At 38.9% G+C, this 22652-nt stretch overlaps 1 long non-coding RNA gene across 1 annotated transcript; it reads right to left on the bottom strand.

Moving 5' to 3' along the window:
* Nucleotides 1-1672: 1672 nt before the first annotated feature.
* LOC121110203 lies at nucleotides 1673-22330 on the bottom strand. Its single transcript, XR_005858935.1, has 3 exons — nucleotides 21463-22330; nucleotides 16948-17006; nucleotides 1673-9672 (listed from the first exon to the last, which is right to left on the bottom strand). It is a non-coding gene; the product is annotated as an uncharacterized LOC121110203 (long non-coding RNA).
* Nucleotides 22331-22652: the final 322 nt, after the last annotated feature.

Below are 22652 nucleotides of genomic sequence, written 5' to 3'. Positions count from 1 at the left end.
GCTTTCTCGTAAGGATATTCTTGCAAAACATATCTTCAGAAAATTGGTTTATTCAGAAGAATATTCAGAATTGGCTTATTGTGAAGAAGATACAGCACCTCAGTTGACTACTGTGACCACCATAATAATATATGGGTTTATAATAAGGAATACACTATATACATTTATATATTTATATCAATAGAGACTCCTCCAAATCACAGAATCATAAGAGAACAGACCGTTTTGAGTTGGAAGAGACTTTAAAGACCATTGAGTTCCAACTCCCTGCCACAGGCAGGTACAACTTTCACTACATGAAGTTGCTCAGTGCCCCATTCAGTGTGGCCTTGAAAGCCTCCAGCCTGTGGGGCAGCCATAATTTCTCTGGACAACTTGGTCCAGTGCCTTACCAATACACATACAAATACACATATGGCTAGGAAATTTTAAATAAAATCCAACATTGTTCTTTCAAGAAAAATGTATCTTATTTAGAAATTGAGGGTGCAACTCTCCTCAATCACAGTGTATGGCAGAGGTTCATTTGGGAAAAATCAGGTAATGAAGAAACATTTCACTGCCAAAAAACACACACACACACATTTTGGGATTTGAGGCTTTATATTTGTTTTGCTGTTCTCTCTTAGAATATGTCTTGACTAGACTGAGTGAAAAGGCAAAACAAGATGTCCTCTTATCATGCTCTATGAGTTACTTTTAAGTTGCATGGGATCTGTTAATATAAGGTTAATGTTATCTATTAAACTTCTCCCCTGTTTCCATTTGAGATTATTTCATCTTCAAAACAGATTACTCAAATAGCCAGACTAGTGCACACTTAGGAAAATACTATATGATTAAAGCAGAATCTGAGTCCACACATCTAGCTATCAATCACAAATTTTGTGTCTAAAAATAAATGAAGGGATACCATGATCAGACAGAACAATGCTTGCTCTGGAACTGGAGAAATTAGAGTATGCAGGAGGAGGTACTGCATCTCTCAGCCTTACCATTCTGGGCTTTTTCAGAAGAAAGCCTGAAGAAGAGAAAGAATGTATATAGGTCAGTGGAAAAAGAAGTGAGATTCTTGTAGAACTACTGGATTAAGCAAGGAGTGTTTTGAAGTTATTAATAAACAAAACAAAACAAAACAAAAGAGGAGAAAGAGCTCTTAAACTTTGAACTGCAAAGGAAAGGATCATTTTTCTAAAATATGGAAAACTACAAATGTTATACTAGTGGGGATTGACATCAGAATGAAAGATTAGGTTTTGCTTGTAATGGAGAGTGATTTTGATTACTAAATAGACTACAAAGTTCAGTCTGAATACAATAATTATATTTGCCCTCCTTTTCAGCACTCTTCTGGTAACATCACCCGATAACATCAGTTACCAGAGCCTATTTCTGCGGCATTTGGCTCTGTGTTTGTCAATATGCATTTGTAGCAAAGAAGCCTTGAAAGGTTTAGGGGTTGGATCTAGTTCAAACAACTACCCAGAAATCTGAAAGCTTATTTTTCTGCATCTTTCATTTCTTGTACAAGAGAAAAAGCCCTTGGAAATTTCACAAAAACAACCTTCCTCAGATATTTTTTTTTGCCATTTATGATTCTGTTTTTACATGGAATACAGACTGGAAAAAAAAGTCCATGTCAAATACTTAAAGAACATACAAAATTTGTTTCTCAAATGGCATAAAGTTCTTTATTTTTCCTTGTAATTAATTCAAGTGAATGAGTCCATTTTTAGTGTTGAAGACACAAGAAGATGTAAACATAATCTTCTGAAGAAGTCTAGACAGTAGATATTTGAAAAACAAAACTAAAGGAAAGAAAATTTAAGAAAGAAAATACAAAAAGCAGGAAAAAAAAGTTTTTCTACAGGAGTTATCATTCAGTCACAAAAGAGATCCAATTGAAGGGGCTCTAATACCAGGTCAAACACATTATGGCAACTTTTAAAAAGAAATAAAAAAAGACCCTTTTTTGAACAAGCGTTAGCTTTCAAATAGAGCTGCCCTTTCTGTGCAATAGAAGCACAGGCATACAGACTGCTGTACTGGGACTGCTGGGACATTGGGATGTTATATACGTGGGATCATCCTAGTGCTCTGAAGAAATGACCTGAAAACCTTATAAGAGAAAACAGGAGGAAAGAGGAGGTCCCAAGACCTTTCATTTTTCCCATGGAGAATATTTTCTACCTTTCCTCATATTAAAGAAGACAAAAAACATACAAGAAATTTTTTGTCTCTTTTTGTATTTCCACACATACATCATTTTTTTGCCTTGGGTTTCCCAACTGGAGTTTTCATCAAAAATCATTTGACCTGTGAGGTATCAGTGCACATCACCAAAAAATTAGCTTTTTCATTGGCTAAGTCCCAGTCACGAAAACTGTTTTTATTTGGACCAGGGTTTAGTAGCTAATCTATTTCAGTTCAGTTTCATAACAGACAATGTGATTTTTCATGAGAAATTCCTATTGCTTTTTTCACATCTCTTTCAGAGATGTGTACTACTCTAGTTTAAAAATTATGTCCAAAAGGACAGACAAGATTACGAATTTGAGAAAATGATGTTGAAATATACCTTTAAATGTTTCGGAAATAAATTCTGCAGTAGTTGGCTGCAAGAATCTGTCAGAGGTAACGATGCACTGCACCAGCCCACAGAGGAAAGATATACCTGTGCTGAATTTCTTCATGCCCCACTGATGAGAAGATGCCACCAGTAAAGTGAGATGAATAAGAATTACAAGGTCAACACCATATTTATTACAACAGACCTTCCTCAATCTTGTTGCTCAGGATGCATGATATGTGGAGCATCAGTATGTTTTTCAGTAAGTCCCTTTGCACACTGGAGACTTACCTCTGTGTCAAATCTTCTTTATCAGTGACTTAAAGTAGAGACTAGTGACTAGTAGAGTCACTTGTGGTTTATCTCTACTTAATCTCTGGGTGGGTACACAGAACATTTGGGGGTCAGATTAGATAATTCCTGCCTCCTTAAGGGAACATCTAGCATTGTAATAATATCTGAATCACCTACCTAAGGTTTCCCTGGGAAGAGCTGTCTGGGCTTTGAAGAGGTCAGAGCACAGGGTGGTAGTTGACCTGCTTCACTGTTGACGGGAAAAAAAGTGTGGAGATCCTAGTTATGGGGATGGGTTTTTTGTTTTTATGATCTTGTAGCAATAACAAACATGGGTCTTGAAGACAGTTCGGCTAGACCTTTTCCTGATAGGCAAGTTCCTGGCCACCACATTTCTCCACCCATGAATGATTCTTCTGTGTTTCCTGTCCCTACTCAGAATCTCCTTTCTACTCTCTGAGTATATCTCAAAACCCTGACTACCAAGCATCCCCTTTCTGTCCTCTATCTGGGTACCAGATGGGCCTTTGGACGTCATCATGCTGACATCCAGGTACCCTGCCGATCAACCTTCTTCCTGTCCAGATACTCTATTACCTATCTCCAGCCTTTCTTTTGTTATTCATTGTGTAATATCCTTTTTTAATGTCAAGGACTTGGAGGAAAAATGCTCAGCTTCCTATCTATAAGAAATATTTCTCCTGAGCTGCCCTGGAACACCCCATGGGGTATTAAATTTGTAGGCTTCTAGGGAGTTCCTGCAAAGTCATGAAAAATAAGGGATGTGGTGAAAAAAGAACCTGCACCTCCATCACTAGTGCCCTGTATTGTACATATTCTTCCAAGATCACATGTTCTTTCCCTGGTGAGGATACGCGATTTTCATCCCTGAACAAAAAGCTGCGGTGTACCTTAGCACAAGGAAGGAATTCTTATGGATTACTAGAATAGCATTACTTTTGTATAGTGACTTAGTTTTTTAATGATTTCACTTCTGGATCCGTAATGATGTCAAAACCAAGGAGCACTCTTTTGGGACTATTCATCTAAACATCACTATTTTGAAAGGCAATGTTTCCCTTCACGGTGACCAGAATTATTGCCAGGATAAACACAGATTTTTTTGATTGAATTGTCCACGTGTGATTCAGTGAAATGGATACTGTACTCTGGAGAGAAGTTTAAAATATCAGCTACTGTGCTTCTAGCAGTTACCTTATCTATCAAAAGCAACAATCTTAGGATTTTTGACTTGTTTTATGTTTTTAACTTTAGCTTGCAATGCCCTGATTGCTAGTTCTGGGCAATGAATAGTACAGATCTGTCCTGCTGATTTTTGAAAGAATTTTTAAAGTTATTATTTCTTCAGTTCTACATAGGAAATATTAAGGTCAAACAAATGTCAACTTCAAAAGTGGAGGGCTCAAGGTACTGATTGTTTTGTGTACCTCAAACTATTCTAGTGTCTCTCGTACAAGAATAAGATTCACTCAAGTCAATGCAGTGAAGGCTATTCACATAATACGTAAGGACAGCAAAGTCCATATGGCAATAGTTGGTACCAATTGATTCAGTGACTACTGGATCTTTCATGTCTATGGAAAAAAAAAGAAAAAAAAACAAAAACAAAAACACTGCAAGTTCTGAATCTCTGTGATGTAATAGAACAGACCACTTTTTTTTTTTTTTTTGTATGATTGCAAAGAGTAACTTTGTTACTGAGCAAACTACAGTAAATATAGACCAAAAAAGTTGTTAAGAAAATGTGGTTGTAAGATAAAGCAGACAACAGGAGTGCTAAAAAGTGCAGTAGAGAGAAGGTTCACTATTAAAATCAATTGTAAAATCATCAGGCGGCCCAGGCTAGAAGGGAATTCATGGTCCACTTGGACTGCAGGCCTCTTTCAGCAGGACTGCTCCCTGATCACACAGATCCTTCCCAGTACTGGGCTCTCTGGTTGTGTAGTCCCAAGTGAAGGATCTGCCTTTGTTAAACTTAGCACAGTTCTTGCTTTCCCACTCTTCCAGCCCATCCAGTTCCCTCCGTAAAATGGCTTTCCCTTCTGACATGTCCACTTCACCACTCATTCTAGTGCCATCAGTAAACTTGGCAAAAATGCTTTCAATCCAATCATCCGGACCATATATGAAGACACTGAAAAGCACAGGGACCAGTACCAATACTTGGAAGGAGCCTATCTGCTACAAGCTGCCAGTCTGAGTAAAAACCATTGAGCACTACTTTCTGAGTGTGGCCTGTTACACAATCTCCTACTCATTTTGAAGACCATTCATCCAGTCTCTCTCTTGTTAGTTTGCCCAGGAGGAGGCTGAAGGAAACAGTGTCAAATGCCTTTTTGAAATCCAGGCAAAGAATACACACTGCTGTCCCTATGTGAACAGAAAGGGTTTCTTTCTTGTTGAAGGTAATGAGGTTAGTCAGGCATGATTTATCTTTGGAAAATCCATGTTGGCTTTTCTCAAACGTGAGCTCCATTTGGTTTGTAATAGTTTATAAGAGGAGGCTCACTGAACCACTCTTCTTAAGCCATAACTTGTTCCACACGCAGGGTAGAAACTGGTTTACCCATGGTTTGTAGAGTTTACTGATTCATAGCTTTAGGTCAAAAAATACACTGTTCACTAAAATACTTATTTTCAATTTGTATTGCATTAAAAAAATATATGCATGCAATTATTTTAACTGGCATGTTTATTTGATCAATGGATTTTTCTGGGTCACATTAATTTATGGAGACTCCCATGATGCTTGAGCACTTACGTTAACTGGCTTAACCTTCGCATGGTCTTTGAGCTCGTAAAGTATTAATTTTTTTTTAGCAAAGTCTTTCTTTGGAATTGTCAGAAATGATTTATGTATTCTGCCCTTTATATGTCTGCTTTTAAAATTTACCAGACAAATACCAGCTATGAAGATTTGTGTGTCTGGTACTTCAGTACTTCTTCATATAAGATAAGCGTGTGAGACTAGATTCTTTTTACAGTATGTTATAAACAAATATGGATATATATACGTGTGTGTGCATGTATGTATCTATGCAAATATCAATTTCTGGCAATCCATAAGTCCAGAGCAAGACTTGCCAATGTGTACTTAATGTGTTATGGACTTCAGAGATGATCAATAAGCTAACTGAACTGCACCAGATTAATTTTCTGGGGTTTTCTTCAGACTAGAATTAACTTAGTAGGACACATCATGGTGATCAACTAACCTCAGCATATCTTGGTTATAAAATGTGTTCCTACTGCTGGACTGGACAACCTTTAAAAAAAAAAAAAAAAAAAAAACATTTTTTTTGGAAAGGTTATTATAGCAATTACTAAATTTATCTCCTACCTTGTTAAAACATCCAAAAGTCTAACCATTTCCATTAACGGGACCCATATTTTGTTTCAGAACTAAATATGTCTGTCTTCAGACTCCTGCTGTGGAGCTCAGCTGCATTTATGCAATCTGTCATCAAACTGATATGCACGTTTAACAAAAAAAAAAAAAAAAAACTGAAGGCATTTTGACATTTTGAAGGCATCTATGTGCGTCATCTTAGTAACTAGAGCTTGTAAGATTGGAGGAGGGTACAAAACTGTGGCAGGACCCTGTAGCTGACCACTGTCCAGGCATCATGGACAGAGCTGCCAGGGGTGCAAAGTGACAGAGCACCCACTGGGAACAGGACAGATGGGCATCCACTAATGCTTACAGCAAAAGATTGAGGTTAGGTAAGCGGAAAGATACAATGTTGCATATATTACTATCATCTTTTGTTCTACATATTTTTTCAAACCATTACACTTCATTTGAAAGATGCTGTTTGTATGACACTGACAGTTAATAGTAATACTAATTCGCAAAGGAAGTTACTCTAATCTCCCAAATTCAGATCAGTTTTCTGTGTCAAAACTGTTCCAAAACTGCTCAATGTATCATCATAATAATTCTCCTTTTCCAGTTTCAATGCAAATAAATATGTTGTCATCCATGGCTTCATCTCACTCAAGATGGACTCAAGAACAGGATAAACAGCTACAACCTTCACAGAACTTAGTCATGAACTTAGTCCCCCTTTTCTGACTATAAATCAGAGAAAGATTTTTCCAACTATTCATGGTCTGTTAAGGTAAGATACATTATGGAGCATCAGTTATTCAGGGCCACAATAACAAGCTATTTAAATTAAGAAGAAAAAGAAGAAAAGGAAGTAGAACAGTTATTTTTATTACCAAGAGCGCAGTGCTCTGGCACAAAAATTTGTGTGATAACCACGCCAACTGAAGCTCTTTAGAGTTGATTTACCCTGAAGTAAGGTAAACTCATATTATTCCACAACTAAATCAGCTGTGATAGATTCTGTATCTGAGTACACAGGGTTAGATGCCATGCGATATGTATGGCTCAGGTTTCATTTGGATACCAATAATTTAATTGTGGTTTAATAAATTTATGGGAGAGAACAATTATTTTTCATTTACTGGAGCAGCTTTGTCAACTGAGAGAAATCACTTCATCCTGTTAAAACATTTCACAGAGAATGCATGCAAAAGGGAGTAGAGCCTATTTCAAGGCACTCAGCAGTCAGCCAAACTGACATCTGTCTGACAGGTGACACATTCCTCCTTGCAAGTTTCCAAAATGTAACACAGTGCGTAGATAGTTATGTAATGTTCACAGCTCCTAAGGGGAAGACAAGGATATCACACAGAAGAAGCTCTTGTACACATAAAACAAGCCAATATTCAGATTCTGTCAATATAAATGACTTGATGTCTGTTTCTTAGTCTGTTGCAGGAAAGAAAAAATATGCATTCAGCCTCTTCCCTGTCATTTCTGGCCTCCCCCTTTTCAAGGAGTCAGCAAAAGAAGAGGTGGTACCATACACAGTGCCCTGGACTGATTATTTATTTATGGCAATTGTTCATGTATTAAGCAGCCAGAATACTTAAACAGTAAAGGTTACCTCCTTCCACAAAATGTTTATAGTCTGAATTAAATGGATCTGAATTAAATTGATCGTAAAAGGAAAACTAAATATATAAATAAATAGTAAGCTTACATAATTTCCTAGTAAAACTCTGCTTCACAGAGGCATTTAAGCATATGCTCCCAGTGAAATAAGTGCCTTCCACTATTTACAGGTACAGATCAAAGCTTTAACACACATATCAGATTCCACACATACACCTTTTAGGTCCATCCAAGTAGCTCTCCTTTTAATGCTTTCATCAGTTGTAAGTTGAGGAATTCTGAAGAGCAGTTTGAATGAATCAAAGAAGGATGTTGGTTTACATAAGCTCAGCAATCTGCACTGGAGAAAAGCGAGGCAAGAATGAATAGATGGAAAAATTATGACCCTGCAAACTTATTTCACTAGATGATAAAATGTTCTTCAACTCCAATTTGTTTCCTGTTTGTGACTTTCTGACTCCAGCACAGACACTGAGTGAGTCACTTCATTTCTACACTAATTTCCCCCTCTGCTTTCTTGTTTATTTAGTGTGTACTCCACCTCTCTTCTCAGGTTAATTTCTTTGCTGAATTGTCAAGCTGCTAATTAAAAATCAAGACAGTATTTACGAACAAATAGTGAGCAGTAACTAAGAAAAATATTCTGTATTTAAAATATTAAATACTCCGAAACATAGTGAAAGGAATGTTCCTGAAAAAATTTTCTTCTTTTTCTTCCCTACAGATAGAGGAAAAGAGAAGGTGCTCAGCCTGTTGATTGGGCTACTGAAGTCACATTTGTGTTGTAGTGTAAAATTGATCAGTAATGCAGAGCTCTTTAAGAAGAAGAGCATAACTAGGTAAATCGTAGTACTCTAATATCTTAAGTACAAAGTTAGCAGTTCTTTGGTATGTTCTCAAAGGCTTTCCTCAGACAAATCAACTATTCAAGCTGAATTTGTCTGCTTGGAATTAAGTTTAATTTCACAAAGATAAAATGCCTTCGTGATTTACAGGCAGAGGGGATTCAGATGATTGCATCTGGTGACTTCACAGTCATTATTATAAACTTGCTGGACAGCTTCTGCCTGGAGAAGACATAGATCTCATATTCCACAGAAAATGTTGTACTTTAGGCACAGTGGCATGAGATAGAGGTTGGAAAGTTTATGCAGGAGATGCTCTGCTCTTTTTTACTCAATAAATTAGCAGGGTTTGTGTTTGTTTGTTTCCAGATGTAATACAAAGTTCCCAAATAGCTGATAAATATTCTTAAGACAGAAAAGGCTGCCACAAGGAAAGGACTTCAAAATACATAGGAAAAATCCCCAGAACCTTGAAGATAGGAGTACCTAGAGAAAGCTCTCTAATATTGTGTCTGGACAGTTAGAATTTGACCAAAGCTTCCAGGGAAGGTCTGTTGGCTTCCTGCACACATCAGTTCATCGTGCTTTTACTACAATCACCACCTCTCTGCTGATGTTCTGTTCAGACTACTTTCTGTTGCTTAGGTAGATGCAGTAGGTCAAACAGTTTCTTCTTACTGACAGCACCTAACTTGGTGCTAGAGCTAGAGCAGAGAACTATAAAGAATAGAGCTGACCTAATTAATTCATAATTCATCCAACTGGATTTGACACACACAGAAGAAAATTCCTGTCCAGGACATCCAGGATGGAACCGCTATACCAATCTCATAAAGAGTTGCAATTAAATTGATACAGAGGGAGACAGATCAGCAGAGCCAGACTTGGAAGAGTTAAACCTCAGGAACAGCCAGGAACTCAGAAGATTTACCGTAGGTGGAATTTCATTACGTGAAGAAACTCATGGCTAGAATAAGCTGCCAAAAGAAACAACAGAAGATACAACTTTACTTTAAAGTCCTAGGAAAATATTTAAAATAAATAAATATTTGGTAGTACATCTGTCATTTTTTCATCCTTTCATCCCCACAGTGTCCTCTATTCCAGCTGCAGGATATCCTTCCCCATTGCACTGTTCTTCCCTTCCCTTCCCTTCCCTTCCCTTCCCTTCCCTTCCCTTCCCTTCCCTTCCCTTCCCTTCCCTTCCCTTCCCTTCCCTTCCCTTCCTTTCCTTTCCTTTCCTTTCCTGAAACATCTTTTATAAACTGAGCCTAAGAGCAGCATCTGCTGTCTTTAAATTGCTTCTCTTTGCTCACTACTGTTAGTTCCACTCCCAGTAGAACTGATATAGAAGTGGCTTTACTTTGCCTTTTGCCACTTCTCTCCTCTGGGATCAAGAAAATGGTTGTGTCAGCCCCCAGGTTATGTCCCACCACGCTCAGAACTACGTTACAGTGTTGAGCAATGAAGTACAGGACACCTCAACATCTGCACCAGGCTGAAGAATATGCTCACACTTAGCCTTCCCTCTCTGCTTGGAGAACTGCAAGTTGACCTGCAATACCAGAATGTGGCTTAGTTGTATCACTGACTAGTAGAACATAAGGAATATCATAGGGCTGTGGAAGAGAAACTTCTAAATCTCTAATCTCAACCGCCCCAGCAAAAGAAAAAAGTGTTAAAAAAAATAATAACCTAAGTTTTGGAAATTTGGAAGTTATGATTAATTTCTGTACAGAGAAGTAGATTGCACATGTATTACTTTCACCATTTGAGGAACACATTTTTGCCATTATCTAAGTAATGAAGCTCCAAGGATAAGAAAAAGGAACTTGGAAGCCCTACTTTCTTTTTATCTTAATCCAGTAGCAGCGGGGATCGATGCCTTCTAAGTCAACTTGTTATAATGAAAAGTTACTAAGAGTTTTCTTGTCAGCTTTCTGACAATTCTTGAATGTGATAAAGGTGGGCTAAGGGATGATTAGTCACCACCTGCCTCTAACAAACAAGTTCTCTTGAGTGACTGATGTGAAATGATTAACTATGAATAAAATCATTTGAAGTACCAGCAATCTGAAGACTATCTGAAGGCAGTCAGATCCCATTTCTCTTCAGAGAAGTTGTCTTTAGCACTGTTTCACAATGCAGCTCCAAAGCTACATGATCCAGTCCTTCATATGTCCAGATGCAACACAGAAATCCAGGGCAAGATGCACATTGAATGGTCCATGCTCAATACGTAAAAAACATTGTGTATTTTGCTTCATGTCTGATGAAGACTATTTGGACCATTCAAGAACACTAGACCTTGCCACCATTCACTGACCCCAAGCAGCTTCCTCACACAAGGTTAAGGGCACATATCCCACCTAGAGTGCCACAGTCACAGCTGGGACACTGCAGCTGCCATTCAGAGCTACATTTTGTTTCTTGAAGGGTGTAAGGAGCTTCATGTTCTTCTTCTGCAGTTTTGTGTGTGTGTGTGTGTGTGTGTGTGTCAGGTGTGTTTCATGGATAAATAGTATGAATAGTAACAATAACAATAATAATATGCATCATTCTCCTTACTGATTCCCTTTAATTCCTCTTCCTTTCTAATATCTTATCAAGTTCCCAGCCTTGTTCTTTGAGTCCACTGCACTTCCTACCTTCTTTCTCCCATCATCTCTATTTAAGTTCCCCACCCCCCCTATTCCTCCCATGTGTCAACATTAACATATATTTTGCCCCCAAAGCTTTACATTAAATTTATAGAACATCTGAGCATGTACACGTACATACATACAGAGGAAAGTGTTAGAAAAACATAGTAAGAAGAAAACTTACTTGTGAAAAAGTTAATAAACGTCCCTAAGCTTTCACACTCTTCTGGCAGAAAATGTTTCCCTAATTTGTTACAATATTTGTTAATAGTAGTATGCAGACCAAAAGCCAACCCACACAAAACACTGCAGGCTGGACTGCTGGTACCTAAACTAATTATTAAGCCCATTGTGCCTTGGGCTGTATTCAAAACTGAGTTTGGCAGCATCCCTTTATCTTTTAATTTGGAATGTCTCATTCCTTTCCTTTGCTGGACTTGTCTTCTATCACATTTCATAAATACACCGGGCACCAAGGGAACATTGGCAACATTCATTCAAAAGACCTGCTAGAAGAGAGAGCTGAGGATGTTAACCGATGCCCATATAAGATGATAAAGATAAGGCTTGAAGAGCAAACATGGTGATTAACAAAGAAATAAGCAGAATTATCTGTAAAGCTGAGAGTTTAGTTGGAGTAGTTGAGACACCAAATGCTCCATGCACCACCCTGTGCAGTCATGGCATGACAGCTTCCATTCACACTTATATAAAGATTGAGCTAAATCTTGATTTTCACCCTTTGATGGTAGGTGGGATGTGGTTTCTTCTCAGTGGGGACTATGTTCTCTTCCACATCAACCTGATGCTGGTGGGCAGCCGGTCTGTTGCCAGAGAAGCTATGGATGCCCCATCACTGGAAGTGTTCAAGGCTAAGTTGGATGGGGTTTTTAGCAACCTTGTTCAGTGGAATGTGTCCCTGACCATGCCAGGGGGACTATAACTAGATGGTCTTTAAGGTCTCTTCCAACTTAAGCCCTTTTAAGAATGAGCTAGCAGACTGCTGGATAAGCACTCAGAGATGGACTGTAGAGATCTGAACATCAGGAGAGATATATTGATACTAGGTTGTGAAACAAAACACTGTAGCTGAAGAATTAGCTTATACATTTTCCTACCAGGAGGAGGAACTGTGGAAGTATAGATATAAAGAATTCACACAGTACAAGCACCACAAGTTCCTGGAGAACAGGCAGATCAGAGCCAACATTGTTATTGTAACAGACTCATAACAGGGTGAGTCACAGAGAATTTTAGGCCTTCCAAGAACAAGATATATTTTAACAAGTCAAATCTACTCACTGAATGCACATTTCCTCACCTGACACTGAGGTATGTCCTTTGTTACTTTGACTTTTCTCCTCTACCATTTGGTTTCCCCATACAAGCATCTAACATGCTTGTTGCTTCAATGCCAACTCCTTTTAAAGTACAGAATCCCACATCTGCTGTTCTAAGTTTCCACATCCGCTCCAGGTTGGAAGAATGTTTTCAGATGATGAAGGAGATTGAATCAGAAAGAACAACTTACATCTTTTGGCAAAGACTGTAGGTACAGTGTGGGTGGGAGAGGGTGGAAGGGGCAGAAAGCTTCATATAAATTTTTCCATCAAGCTGGGGAGAAGCCCATTCTTATGCCTACTCCAGTCCCTGGAACACTTGCCCATGAAATACAGTACAACATGAGCATGTGCTAAAACTTCGAAATAATTACCTCTTTATGTATACAGCTCTACTGTGGAGTGAGGTTCTTGGGTGCTGTGTTTAAATTTTGCAGGATGGTTACTTATGAACAATCTAAGTTGCATCCATTTAATGACATACTGGGGCACTTACTCATTTAAAAGGCTTTGTTTCCAGTTTTGTTCCTAGATAAGCAGACACAACTGCCATTGAACTGCAGGAACATGGGAAAATCACATGATCTTGACACCCACTTCCCTATAATTCATCCTCTGTCAAACAGTACAGGACAGACAAATGATTGTTAAATCCACCCTGAGACTGATCTGCTCTTGTTTTAACAGGCAGAACAGTCTGAGTAGTTCTCTGAGGTTGAATTTTGTATTTTGCAAAACAGAAAAAAAAAATAGTAATTCTTTTCAAAGAAAACTGACCAAAGAAAGGATCTCCTAGGATATCTTCCTTCCCCTGATTAGAACTTTTGATTTGCTGAAAGTTTCACAGACACACTTGATAACACCCAAGGTCACAGTAACAGTCTGCAAAAGCAGCTCTGAAAAGATGTGTTAAATCAAGCAGATGAGGTGCCTTTAGTGCTGGTGAAGGAGAACATTTTGTGCTTCTGCAAGCAAGAATAGCTTACAGAGTGAATGGGGTCTCCAAAGGGGGGAAGGAAAGAGTAAATCAAGCAAATGTCAATAACAGTGAATCCACAAAAGCTGTGCATTTTATGAACACATGATGATTACTGCAGAACTGACAACTATACTCATGTTACCGATGATGCTTTCAACTATCAAGCCTTCACCTCAGTGTCAATGGTCTTGATGTTAGAGAACTAACTATAAAAGAAAGTAACCAATTAACATGTATAAACTGTCACACTGTCCTTCTCTACCAGTATTTCCAAGAAAAAATACAAAAACAATTACAGCAATAACAAACCACTAAAAGCTCAACAACAATCTGCATACCAGCTTTACTCTCCTCTGTCACTAAGAGTGAGAAGGAAGATATGACAAGTTTATAGGAAATCTTGATAATGAATAAAATTTAGCAGTTTCTTTCATTCTACATCTTAATGAAACTAGATGAAGAGGAAGAATAGATGAAAAGAGTTTTGCTGAAGGTAAAGGAAGGAAAAATCCTCACTCAAAATTAATTATAGTTTGCAGGTCTGAAGTTATCTTCATTTTGATGTTTTTGACCTGAATTTTCACATCTCAGCTCTTGATCTGAAACCAATGCTACCTCAAGCAGAGTTAAATCTATTATTACAATTGTTAATTAATTACTGTTGGCTTAAAATGCACTGAGAGCATTTTTATTGCTTTACAATCAGTGTATTCAGAAAGATTTCATGTTTCCATTAGAAATTCAATTTTCTTCAAATGCTCTTAATATCTTAAAAAGTATTGCAGGAACTTAAAAATGGCCAGTAGATGAGTCTAGGTGTCAGAGCTATTATCTGTGAGCCCGACCTAAAGCCACAGATATCAGCAATTTTTTCATCTGACTTTGTAAAAGACAGATTAGGATTTAAGACTAATCTAGTCCAAATGTTTAGTACAGTGCATACAACTGGCCTCGCACAGCCTTATACACACACTTGTATCATCACAGTAAAAATAGCATGCTAACAATAAATGTGCTAGAATTCAAAGGTCTCATTATTCTTTAGCAGCTATAAAACTGTACACTATGTAGTAGAAATTCTGGTCCTTGATGCCAAGTGTTTACAATCTCACCAGTTAGAAATGGCATGCCTACATTATAAGTGTGCTTTTCACTTAAGTACTTTTGAAAACTGCCAAAAAAATGCCCAAAGGTGACAAATATGTAAATGAGTTTATTTTGATTCTTATCATAGAAAGTCTCTGTGAAGATGATGCAAAATCGGTGTTTTCCTCCACAGGGATGGTTTGCACAATGAAGTGGCCCAAATTATAAATACTGTAGGAATGGCACAATATATGTTTCCGAAAGAAAGTTACCTGTTATCTTTTTCTGTCTGTTAGCAGGTATGATCAGAATACTGAGGGTAAGATTTCTTGTACCTGTGTTAGAAGTAACCGGACCTAAGAGACAAGCTGATGCGTCTGTGCTATGAAAAGCTATTTCTTTCATTGAAGAAAAATAATAAAAATAACAATATTAAAAAAAAAAAGCAGCACCTTTAACAACAGGATAAAAAATAACTTATTCAGTTGAGGCCTTTTGGGTAGCAAGGGCCCAGGTGCTGAGAAGACTTTAATTAAAAATATCAGACTGGCCTGGAGCCACCAAGATGGATTTTTCCTCTCTCTCATGCTGGCACAGTCAAAGGGGAATGTTCTGTTTTGTGTAATGCTGCTCTAAGCAGGTGACTCCTGACAGGGTAAGAACAGTCCTCTTGAGGATTTGCTGGTTATTGCATAGTGGGATTGGGTTAGGGGGGGGTTAACCACTCCTATCCCATAGAGCCACTTGATTGTTACTGGGCCTGAAAGAACTAAATCATAAACCTAATTAAAAGAGAACAAGAATATAAGGCAGCATAGAAGCAGAGCATGGTAATAGGGTTGTTTCTTCCCAAGCAGCCCTGGACACTCAAATAGTTTTAGGCAGCGTGGTTCTTAAGTTTATATCTGATGAATTTTAATCTAATTTCTGCAGCGTTCAGTGAAGAACTGCAGAATAACCTTTCATGTCATTTGCACATTTGACTGAGGCTTGGAGATGAAGACCATACTAGCATAGAATGAGGTGAAATTTTAGTCATATGTCCCAGGAACACCTCCACTAAGGGAGTAAATGATGAGACCCTTCAGTGAGCATCTTGGCCAAGAGGTCAGGAACAGGATTCAGGAGACCTCTCCTTCGGTTCACATCAAACCTTTCTACAGCATGAATCAAAACCAGAAGAGGCCCACAGAGTTAGCCTCTGCAAGCGGAAGCTCCAGCAGCTGAAGGATGAGTTCTATATCTTTGTCACGTCTTCAGAAGTGGCTAAGGTACTGCAGGTGCCTGAGGAGTTGGGGCAATTCCTTTACCAGTACTAGAAGCTGAAAAGAAAAGCCAACTTCAATAAGCCTTTGATAACTCCAAAGAAGGATAAGGAGGACAATCAGGCCAAAAGAGAGCAGTATGTTCTGATCAGAAGACTGCCGTTCTTCATGCACCTCTTGCAGGATCTGGAGTGGGTAAGCCACTGCACTGCTTGTGCAAGGTGTGCTGAGCTTCATTAGCTGAGTTTCCTACATGCTCAGTTATTGCCATTGCATGTAGGCACTTTGTGCTGCATCCTAACTTGAAGTTGTACTGATAAAAGACAGTTTATGCTAAATTTATGTTTAAATTCAGAGCAAATTGTGTTATACCATGTACTGACTTTTTACATGATCAGATAATGATAAGACAAGGGGAAGTGGTTTTAAACTAAAATAGAGGAGCTTTAGGTTAGATACTGGGAGGAAATTCTTTACTCAGAGGGTGGTGAGAAATTGACACAGGCTGCCCAGAGAAGCTGTGGATACCCCATCAAGGCCAGGTTGTGCAGGGCTCTGGACAGCCTGATCTAGAGGGTGGCAGCTGTGTCCATGATAGGAGGATAGAATTGGGTGGGCTTTAAGGTACATTCCAACCCAAGCCATTCTATGACTCTATGGAGGAAAAAAAAATAATAATAATTTCGAAGTCAGTCTCATTCAAGTCCATTAAGTAGTGATAGATGAAGTAGCAAGTTCTTGGAGGCTTTTGAGAGAGTTTTAAAAGCGGACAATTAATTATTATGAACACAGCCTATGCAGTTGTAGCAAGAGTGGCATTGTCAGCTAAAAAGCCAGTTTACTGGCCCAGAGAAGACACCACTTAAGAGGCAAGTGGCTAGATGGAGGGGAATGGAGAATGAAATTAGTAAAATCTGTTGTTTCTCATTTGTTTCTGTACCTGTTTTGTGGATCAATGGGAAATCTGTTTCCAGTGTTGCCAGCTTGCCATTTGTCAACCTAAGGAAACAGACCATTTAAAGAAACGTCATTGCATCGCAGGAAGCCAGTGCTCATTCTGTTCCGCTAGCTGTCTCACATGCCAAGATTAACACCTGTGGTAGGAAAAGTAACATAACCACTAACACCGTGCCTTGGCATTCTCACCAGCCCAGAACAGGCTCTTGCTTGGTATAGCCAAGTACTTTCTCTTCCCCCCACTCCTCACCACCAGCTCCTTCTCCCCAGGAAGGAGAGATTTTGAAACATTCAGAGGTAGATTAAGACCACCAGTTAGTGCAAACTGTCACGGCTTCTCTGACTTCTTACACAAGTTAAGAAACTGGTGCCAAAAGAGCTATTTTCTGTAGGGAAAGAGGAGAGTATAAATTTAATCCTCACACTCCGTTCCATTGAAGCTGGCACGAGCCGCCACTGCTGAGTGACTGCTGTTTACGTGTCCCACTTCCAGCAGGTTTTATGAGCATATGTTATATCTACAGGAGATCTGTGTAGGGAGCGGAAACAGACACTATGGAGCGATCTGTCTTCACCAAATGGAGAACAGCTTAAAACAGCACTTTTTACACATGAAATCAGAACTGCCCCAGTGCTGAGGAATGAGGTATACAGGCAAATTTGGGGATCATGGGGGCATCACTAGCAGTGAAACTGGAGCAGTTCTGCTGGGATGGTAGAGGAGAGAATGGGGATGATCTAACTATGCCCCCTGTCAGGAGCCCAAGTCCCTCCATGAAAATCTTCTCCACCAGTTCACTAAGGACAAAAAGGTCCAGAAGGTGTGGAGGAGATCTTGAAACTGCAGGATCTGCTAGCATGGAGATCTGCTACAGGCTTGCTGTGAGAGTGTTCTGTCCACAAAGCCCACACAAGCATCAGAGCTTGGACGATGGCTTTAAGTGACCTCCCTGCAGAGCTGCAGATGGGCCTAGAGAAAAAAGCACTTTAACAGTCTCTGCAGTAGTGAGCAGCCAGCAAAGGGCAAGGTATCTTGTCAAAGACACCAAGGTCAAAGCTTGAGAGCTGAAAAACCTCAGCCAGACCCTTAAAAGTCACAACTGTTTTGTTCATTTTGTACACATTTGATTTATATTGTAGCAGCTCCACGGAAAATGGGTAACTCACTCAGGATTATTCATTTTAAGATGCAAAAGATCCTATATACTTTGGTAATTCCAGTTCATTAGTTCTCATATTTCTTTCGTTTTTGTTTTTTGTTGTTGTTGTTCTTTGTTTGTTTGTTTTTCCCCCTTTAAATCAGCTTAACTGAGACACAGAGATAACTCTTAAGGCAGAACATGGTATTCACGTTGAGTTCGAACAGTTGAAGACCAGCACTGCTAAACTTTACTAGCAGAAAGACTAAGTCCTGCTATTTAATATCCAGCTCATTTTAGGAAAGAGCTTAGCTGCACTTATTATCACAATGGCTGGCTTCCACATATTTTGAGCAAGCCCATAAAGCACATTTTCAGCCCTTCTCCCCCTTGCCCCCATCAGTGCAAATATTTTCAAGCCTTTCTCACACAGAACTAGTGCAGGATTTTGAGGAGAGTCAGTGAAATGATTCCTTGGGCAAAAACTCAAATGTGAATGTTCTACTTTAGAATGAATTTAAAATGCAGCCTGGGAACAGAGTTCAAACTCCCATACCAGCACAGAAAAAAGAGAGCAAGGCAAGGAGAAGAAGCAGTTTCTGTTTTCTGACCTCGCTTTCCACTTGGGGGGAAAAAACACCAATACAATTCTTCATCAAGACACAGAACTCCCACACTCTACTCAGATAATTAATACAATAACATTTCTGATACACGTAGAGAGAACTAGACAGAATTATTTTGTGTACCCTTCTAGCAATTGCTTTCAGTTATTTAGCATGGCTGCAGTATCTGAAAAACAAAGTCAAAAAACAATGATCACTTAAAGAGAATCTCTTGTTTAAATGGTTTGTAACAGAATTCTCTTCCATGAAGATACACATATCCTTCAAAATAAACTCAGAGAAATTAAAATCTTGATCCAGGACTAGCTCCAAAGTCTTATGAAATGCTATAGTCTGGGCCTTACAGTCTGGAATACTTTTCCATACTCAGCGTCTTTTCTTTCATCTTAGGAATATCTCCAACATTTCTGTCTACACCTCCAATTATCTGAAATAAAGTTCAACATGGAAAACTCATCTAGAGGGGAAGTATGTGTTTAAAATACCTAATTCAGGTCACTCAAACATCAAATTCACATTCTATAATACAATCATATAGTTCACAGGGGATCAGATTTTTAAGCTACATTTAGGCATTTGCAGATCAAATCATCTTTTAGAAAACCTCATTTGGCCTCTAAAAATAGATTCTGGTATCTAATTTTCAGTAAGCATGGAGATGATACTTTTGTCTAGTAGATGAAGGCGGTGACCAATGGTTTGATTTTCTGAATGACTCTTCCCAATGAAAAGTGTTTGAGCCAAAAGACTGCATTGACAGAAAGCAGCCATCGACCTCCAATACATCAACATTAGTCTGCAGCTCAGAGGAGCTTAACACTGAAAGATGATACATCTGTTAAACATCTTGCCATTTGTGAAATGCTCTCTGAGATTGTATTCCATGAATCAGCTTCTAGATACTCATCTTCAGGCTCTTTTAACCCCCTCTGAATACAGTACATCTCCAGTGATATGCTCAGTTACTCTGGGATCTGATGGCAAGATGTCGACCAAAGAAAAACAACATCCTGCATTTCTCATTACATAATTCCTAATACAAAAGACAAAATACTTTGGAACTAAAAAATGTTTATGTGCTTCTTCCCTTTTCACCTAAACCTAGCATGTAAAAATATAAGCTGACATTCTCTCATGCTTTAGGACATGAATCACCTGCTGATAGATTTAGAAAGAAAAGTTCCACTAAGAACAGTTTTATGCAGATACCCTCTGTCAGGTTTCTTGTACTAGGATCCTAGAGTATTACTGAAATTGGCGGAGATGGACATACTGCTCATTTTTTGCTACCACAAGCTGATGGCCCTCTGACCCTGTAATGCTCTTCCCTGCACTGCCTTGCATATTTTGTTGAAAAGTTACTTATACTTATTCTTTGCATATCTACCTATATTGAAATTGTTTCCCATTCCAAGTATTTTTATGGTGCTTAGTTAAAGCACGCAACTGGAAAAAGCTTTCTTGATGAAAAATGTGGAGAACTCATTAGGTTATAACCATTCAAGCTATTTGATTTTCCACACATAAACCACTATATTGCTCATTTCCCCAGAACAGAACTTCAGTTGGAACCATTACATTTACCACAAACAGCTTGCAGAGGACAGGTGAAATTCTGATTCTGCAACCTAAGCAAAAACTAGCTCTGTGTCTGGGAGGCCAGAATGTCACTTACTATTACAGCATGCACAGAGCCACCAGCCAGCCAGTCTTTGTCCTCTCTAGTGGGGATTTTTATCCCAGTTTTCACAATCGTACTTTTAAAGTTCAGGGCAGAAAACAATACCTAAAAGCAAGAGAGTGAACTAAAGGGAATTTATACTACAGTAAAGAATCTGTATTCCTTCCCAGGGTGACTATTCTCAAATTCATTTTAGAATGATTTAAATACCACCCAATTACACATCTGCAGGCTGTAGAATAGGCCAAGAACCACACAGGTACAGTCTAGAGACTACACAAGCACTGTGAAGGGAGTTGCCTTCTATTAGTCAACAGGAATCATAGAATCATCAGGGTTGGCAAAGACCTCCAAGATCATCCAGTCCAGCTGTCTAACTACCAATAATATTTCCATACTAAATCATGTCTCTTAGTGCCACATCTAAACATTTATTGAACACCTCTAGGTACAGTGACTCAACCATCTCCCTGGGCTGTCCATTCCAGCACCTGACTGCTCTTTCAGAGTTTTTCCTAATATTCAACCTGAAACACCAGATAGGCTTGCTGGTGGACTTTCAAGATATCTGAATGTGGTCCTCAGTAGCATTAAGCTAGAAGTTGCCTATTTTGCTTTCACAGGGAGTAAACAAGGAAGGCTCTAGCTAACGTTGGCTTCCTCATCTGAATTTTGTGACACAAGCAAGCTCTGTTATCTACAAAGTCATTCCCATCATCTAGCTTTGCTAGAGGACTTGAAAGACATAATACATCATGTTACTGCAAGCATTCTATTTTGTTATCAAAATGAGATGTATATAGCTTGCTTTTGTTTCCCCTTCATTACAGGGATTAGAGAAAAACAAAAATGAACAAAATGTATGTCTACAAACAATATGTCTGAAAACTCAGCCCAGCAGTAACTCAGTTGCTTGCAGTTATCTGCCAGATCTTGTGTACAATGAGGACATTTATTAAGCCAGGGAAACTCACCATATTATGCTGAACTCCAAAACAATTGTCCAGGATATACATTAATGCAACAAAAGACTTAATAACAGTTTCACTTACTTTGCTTAAAGAGTAACTTAAAGAAAGGAAACTCCACATCTGCTTTCTTCCTGTGCAGAAGAGCCATGAAGCAAGTAGGTCCATCGCCAGCAGGGGCTTCTTTCCACCAGAATGGTCCCCACCTGAAGGGGAAAACGCATGGCCAGCTCTGGCATTCCTCTGCTGCACAAGATGCATACTCCTGCAGACTGTGGCTGATGGGTGGCCTTGGCAGGGCCATGGGTGCTGCTGTTAACTGGACAGCTTTTAAAACAGCCACACTATGAGGAATCTTGCATTCAGTGGAACAGCTCAGTGTCATGGTCTGCTGAGATGCAGACTTGTCTAGTTACAAAGATATTGTCCATACTGTAAATATCATTTTTACAGTCAGTCTCCTAGGCTTCATGGCAGCAAATAATGCCAGCCACCTACCACAAATCTTGTTACTGACATGCAAAATCAATGCATTTTTAATAATATGCAAAATTATGGACTGATGTGTGAGCCCAGACATTGTGCTAGCATGGGAAAAATAAATTCATCTCTTGCTGTGGCAAGTCATGCCACATTGCCCATGGCTTCTTTCTCACACTGAAGGAATACTGACTTGTCTGAGAAATCTCAAAGGAAATAAACTGAAGTTATTTCTCGTGTGTCTAATCAGGAGCTTTTTTTCCACATAAAAAGTGACCTCTCTAGTGCACCTGCATTTTGGAGACCACAAAAGCACAGATAGGTTGTTGTAGCGTTAAAGGGATTTTTAAACATGATTGTACAAAACTAAAAATTTCAGAAGTGAATCAAAGCAAAGTATCTCAAAACTTTGGAGAAAGCCATTCCCTAAGTGTTTTCTGTGTGTGAAACGACCATTTTCTTTTTCTTTTTTTTTTTTTTTTTTTCCACAGAAGGTAATGTCTTAAGCCTACCCAAAGCTATTTGTGACTATCTGCTGTAAGTCTGTTGCCGTGACCATATCTTCACCGCAGAGTCAGACTTTTTGCCTTGATGTTAATGACTTTTGGGCTAGTCTTGCTTATGTGAGAGCACTCTGTGAAATAACACCTGTACTACACACAGAGATTGGCTTTCTGCACAGAGAGATCAGATTAGCAGCTGGGGAGTGGAACTAATAAAGTGTAGCTAATATTCCCTTGTCAGCCCACTAAATTGAGCTAAAAATGTCACACTGCTCAAACTAAGGTTCTTGC

This window comes from Gallus gallus, chromosome 3 (genome assembly GCF_016699485.2).
Source record: "Gallus gallus isolate bGalGal1 chromosome 3, bGalGal1.mat.broiler.GRCg7b, whole genome shotgun sequence".
In the NCBI taxonomy this organism is placed as follows: Eukaryota; Metazoa; Chordata; class Aves; order Galliformes; family Phasianidae; genus Gallus; species Gallus gallus.
The sequence above is the reverse complement of the archived record's forward strand: the minus strand, read 5'-3'. Positions and strand labels throughout refer to the sequence as shown.